The following is a 6030-nucleotide window of genomic DNA, read 5'->3' on the forward strand; positions in this document are numbered from 1 at the left end:
GAAGCTTTAAATACAGTGATCCAGCTACGAGACACACACACGAGAGGCTTTTACGCCTTGAATTTTCCTTTTCAGAAGCCTCAACTGGTGAAACAGGCTCATCCCATCATCCCTGCCTGCAAAACAGCTTGTGCAAGAAACAAATGATTACACCTAAAGGCCAAACACTACATCCCACGATCAGTGTCGTAAGTGATGGGGTGCTGGACTTACAAAGCGCAGCTGTTAGCAAAGATGGCTCCAACAATGGCAACAAGCTTCTACTTTGAACTGGATCAATGTGAGGCTTTTCCTGGAAACTTGTGAATGTTAACTGGCAGGACTAGAGACCTTTTTCCATCCGGATACACCAGAACATATTGTCACTCAGGGATCTGGCCGCTCAGGGCTGTGACGACAGGACCGGTTGACAACGTGATTGACTTGTAAATGCCTCTGAAACGGTGCATGAAAACAACATTTCGTGATGACTTTTTGGTGGATGCTGGTGAATTCACTTTGGCCCTGTCAAATTAGCCGAGCGGTCCAAAGACAATGGAAATGAACGTGTGTTTATGTCAAAAGGCTGTTTGGATAAAAGGAAAATAAAAGTGCAGAGGGACGTGTCTGAAAGCTGACATTTTTTGGAAAGTGATGTGTCATTTCTGGATGAGTCATTGGTAATTCATATCAGTTACATGTGTTATGGCATATAAAAGCTGTCACGCACCTCCCCGGGGGCTGATAGCACAGGGTTCAAACTAAGGCTTCCAAAACAGCACGGAGTGGATACGGAGCCACTGCGTAAATGTGGACAGGCAAAGGTTTTAATGTTCCACTCAATTACCAATGACATCATACTGAATGGAACAGAATGTGAGACAGATAGATAGATAGATAGATAGATAGATAGATAGATAGATAGATAGATAGATAAAAGAGCACATTAATAAATTAGTCATAGGTGATTCCTAGTGGAGCACCTAGAAAAGGTAGCAATGTCTTATCAACTAGCTAGTTATTGCTTTGATAGATATTAATGAACATCTTGTAATTTGGTTAACAGAAAGGATTTATAACTTTGCTATCATCTGTGTGTGCCTGTACTTAGCAGCAACTGTGCTTTGGGCTAAAGCTAATGTTAGCATGGCGACATGCTGACCTTTAGCAGTGTGTTGAACCTCTTAATCTAGCATTTTAGCATGCGTACAGATGCTAGGTTGCACAAAATGCGAAGTACAGCTAAAGTTGACAAGAATGACATATGTTATGCAGGAATTCAGTCATAAACTAGAGTCTGTGTTGACCTGTTGGTGAAGCAAGACATCAGTGTTTGTATTAAATGTAATCTCAACTCAGCTGCTCGGGTGCTGACGAAGACCAGAAAGCGGGCTCACATTACACCAGTTTTGGAATCACTGCACTGGCTCCCTGTGCGCTTCAGGATCGATTTTAAGGTTCTTTTATTAGTTTTTAAGTGTCTTAACGGCCTTGGGCCTTCTTATCTGTCTGACCTGCTTTTACCATATCGGCCCTCGAGGACCCTGAGGTCCTCCGGTACTGGTCTTTTATCTGTTCCCACTGTTAGAACCAAAACCTTTGGTGAAGCCTCATTTTATCATTACGGCCCTCGCCTGTGGAACAGCCTGCCGGAGGGCCTCAGGGCCACTGAGTCTGTTGATGCTTTTAAACGCAGGCTGAAGACTCACCTTTTTAATTTAGCTTTTAACTGAGTCCTCTTTTACTCATCTAGTTCCACTCATTTATACTGTCCTGTCATTTTTTCCTTTGTCCTTTTATTTTCTCTTAAAGGTTTTATTATTCATTCATTCATTTATTTGTATTTATTTATTTATTTATTTATTTAATTTTAAGGCTGCTTTTACAATTTTAAGTGCCTAAAAGTTATATTTTACCCTTTGTAATTTATATTAACACTCATTTATGTTGTCTTAGGAGGTTTTTCATTTCTTTTAGTACTTATTTTATTTATTGTTTCATAGTTTCCAGCTCCAGTGTTCTCCTCATGGGGGCCATCAACACCCGGAGCTCTGTCTGGCCTGCCTACGGGGGTACCGTCCTGGGGCTTCTCTCGGCCCAGACGGTTGGGGAGTCTTGCCCCACGGCTTTATGGCCGTGGTATTGGCCCCTATCTGTCTGGGTCGGGGCGGTCTCTGTCGGTGTCCCCTGTGGTCGTGGGCTTGGACGGCTCTCGGTGGGGATGGCTCCCATACGATTGTGTTTCCTCACATGATCTATCAGTGCTCAGCCATATTCCATTGTATCTTGCGGGGGGTGGCGGGGTGGAGGGGTGTATGTATCATGTGTATGGGGAGTGTGTACATGTGTATGTGTTACATGAATGAGGGTGCGTGGAGTGGGGATGTTACGGGGGTTTGTTTCATTTTCTTTTCTTTTAATGTAAAGCACTTTGGGTTGCATTTTTTTATGTATGAAAGGTGCTATATAAATAAAGTTGATTTGATTTGATTTGATTTGATCCTATAGTTGTTGTAGAGATATTTCACTCTGGGATAGAAAAGTGATAGACAACCGTCAGACTGACATCGCCCTCCATAGAGCCATGCTGCTAGCATGGCTAAAAATACAGAACGCCGCGCTCGCCATACCACCTCTGCGCATTGAAATAACGATTGGACGGTTCGCAAATAAGGGATGATTGATGGAGGAGAAAAAAAACAGAAACCCCCGAGAAAACCATGAGAGGAAACGTGAACCTGTGTCGGGGTCAGCCAAGACATCATGGAACGTTCATGCTCCAGCAGAGGTTCCATAATGTTTGTCTGAGTGCTTTTTAATTTTACGTGAGAGACAGGAACTCTTTCAGCCACACAGGGACTCTTACTCCTATAGCTTTTAACTGTGGAATGCGGTGGCAAATCAAACTCCACTGCCAAGAAAAATGAGAGATCTTATGGCCGAACTCAATGCAGAGAGCGTTTCACTTAAATTCAAACTTTCAACCTATGTCAGGTCTGTCGTTTCATATGACAGGTAAAATGTATTCAGAGAAGCCTCACGCTGCAGAGGAGTAGAGATAACAATTTATGTTTCTTTCAGACGGTATTGTTATTTCACATAAATGACTAAAGGATGACAAAACGCATAAACAGGACAGAGTTTCATTAACTCCTAAATGATTCCCCTATATCAACTTCAGGTCACATAATCAGAGGGATATTATAGACATAATTCACCCGCGTCCTTTTCTTCCTGAGAGTTACTGGAAAATGTTGCAATCACCAAAAATTGTGGTTATTGCCGTATTATATCTGCATGAGTGTTTACTATCAATCACACTGTTTACACTGGATCTTCAAGTGTTCCAATGTTCTCCTCGTGTCCAGTCAAACACCACTTCAGACTGAACGAATGCCCCCTCTTTTCCTCGTTTTACTTGGTCCGCTGCCTGTTTCTTTTTTTCTTACTGCAACACTTTTCTTCACATCATTTTCCTCTCACCCTCGTCTCCCTTTTCTGACTACATCTTTATCCGTGCCGTGTCCTCACGTTATAATCAACGCTGACACGATCTGGCACTGATCAAGACAGCTTGGGCTTAAAGGAGACCCATTATGCAATTTTCATTTTGTTCCTTTCCTTCAGTGTGCATGTAAAAGGTCTTAAGGTTTAAAAGCCCAAAAGCCAGCACTAACAGAATCTCCTCTCTCCCACGGAGAACTCTGCCCCTGAAATGCCTCATCCCCAGTCACGCCTTTAATTCTGTGACATTGTGATATCACACAACCTCAAAATTAGCATAACCGATGCCAAGAAACTAGTTTGGCAGGTAAGAATTATTTAAGCAAAGCTGCTCTGTTGTTGTTAGCGGTGCTGGCTCAGACGTGTGGAAGCTGACCAACCACAGGAGACTGGGTTTTCAGGCGGTGGGGCCTTAAAGAGACAAGAGCTAAAACAGAGCGTTCCAGACAGAGGGGGAATACAGTGCTGCAGAACTGGACAGACATGAGAAAACAGACACATCTTTTGAACATTAAAGTATTTAAACTTATCCTGGTAGTAATCCAGAATGAAATTGTGTAAGATGTATCACTCTTGATCTTTCTTTTATTACTCAAACATTGATAACATGATGAAGAAATAGTCTTGGTGTGAATAATTCCTTTCAGCCATTGTCCAATGTGAGAAACGTATTAGTTTGTCTTACAGCATATTGTTGGATAACCTCCATTTTTTACATCATACTTATTAGCTCACCTTCGTATGTATTTCTTAAAATGGCAGGTCTAACTAAAAGGCAAATCATCTTTACTTAAAGGTTGTATGGCCTATGCATCACCCTGTCTTCAGCAGCCTCTTTGCCTCTCCGGCTTTGTTGACTTGCAACAGCAGGTAGTTCCCTAAAGGGGGCAGTGTGGTCAAGCTAAACCAGTTGAAGTCAAACTGAATGAAGTCACAGCATACCAGATATAACCTCAGCAACCTGCTTAGGAAACAGAGATAAAAAACACAGCCCAAATAAAACATATCCCCAAAGAAGAGATTTTCGGATGTCGGACAAGAGAGGGATTAGGGGAAATGGAAGTACTGCAGATGTGTGAGGACAAATGGAGACACTTCCAGTATTCTCTACAGGTAGCTCTCCGTTTATTCCAGCCAATGCTCTTCTCAAAGGGAGGAGGGAGGCCAGCGGCTTAACTACCATAAGAAAGCAGCTGCTTTTATTGAAACCTGTTATTGGCGTGCCAAGATTACACTGAACAACAACAACCCTCCTCCCTGGAAGCCAATAAAGTGCCGACAACAAACACTTGGCTTGCCTACAGCGCTGTTAGAAGCCACAGAGGTTGGCCTTAATGATACTTGGTAACTATTACAGACTATTAAACTAAATGAATAAAAGAGGAAAGGAGAGAGAGCGAGAGAAGGGGAGGGGGGGGGGGGGGGGGGGGGGGGGAGCGGAGCGAACAGTGATTCCTTAAGAAGTTGTTTCCAGACGTAATGTAGGTAGCTGACTCATTGTTGGGCAACCTTAAAGCAATGTGGAAGTCGGTTTTATTTGTTGAGTGAAAAAGTGTGTTTTTGTGTCTGCCTAGAGACAGATAAAATAGCCAGAGGTGCTCCGCCTGATGTGCTGTTACATCCATCAGCAACACACACACACACTACAGGCCAGAGAGTGGTTGTATATGCTTGAGCAGTCAGGGCATGGCACGGGCCTTTTTTTTCCGTTATTTCCCCCCCGAACGTCTCGTGTCAGTTTCCCAGCAATCTCACCACACCTGAGTGAGTCTGAGGCAGATGTGTCCGTGTCTTCCTCTGTGCCTCCACATGTGTGGTTGCTGCTAATCCCATTGTCTTTATGTATGTATTCAACTGGAGGCGTTTTGTGACCTCCGGGGGGACAGGAGAGGTCGTCCAGCAGCGGCAGCCACGAGATAAAAATTACTGAACGTTTGAAATATGGATGCTGCTTCCAGGTCTGAAAAGTAAAGCCAAAAATTAAAATTAAAATTGCATTTCTTCTATTGGGGAACAAGGTGCAACTCTACTGGTTTCAAAAAGAAGTCAGATTGAATGTAAGCCTATGAGAAAATGACAATCCTTCTCCCTTGATTTTTTCACTTAAGTAAACAGTTTCCTGATGAATTTAAGGTCTCAATTTAAAGTTTCAAGCCTTCTTTAATACAATATGACTTTCATTTAGTAAATTTGCTTAAGGGCATGGCTACCTTGTGACTGACAAGTGTCTACCACATTTTCTCGGGTTCTCAATCGGATCAGATCAGTAACTTTAGTCACCAAGATGGCGTCAGCCGTAACACCAAACCAGACGCTCCAAAACTAATGAGTGACGTCATGCGAGATTGGGAGTAAAATGTGATTACTGAAGCTGTGATCATCTCAGAAAATCGTAAAAAGATTCTGCAAAAGCTTCAGTACAAAATACTCGCATGGTTTCTTACAGGTTCCATTTGTGCCTAAGTAACTGACCTGATTTTTAGAAGTAAAGCCTGCATAGCACATAAGCTACACGGGAGAAAGCTGTGAGGAAACACAGAGCTACCA

The sequence above is a fragment of the Sparus aurata genome, chromosome 20 (assembly GCF_900880675.1).
Source record: "Sparus aurata chromosome 20, fSpaAur1.1, whole genome shotgun sequence".
Lineage (NCBI taxonomy): Eukaryota > Metazoa > Chordata > Actinopteri > Spariformes > Sparidae > Sparus > Sparus aurata.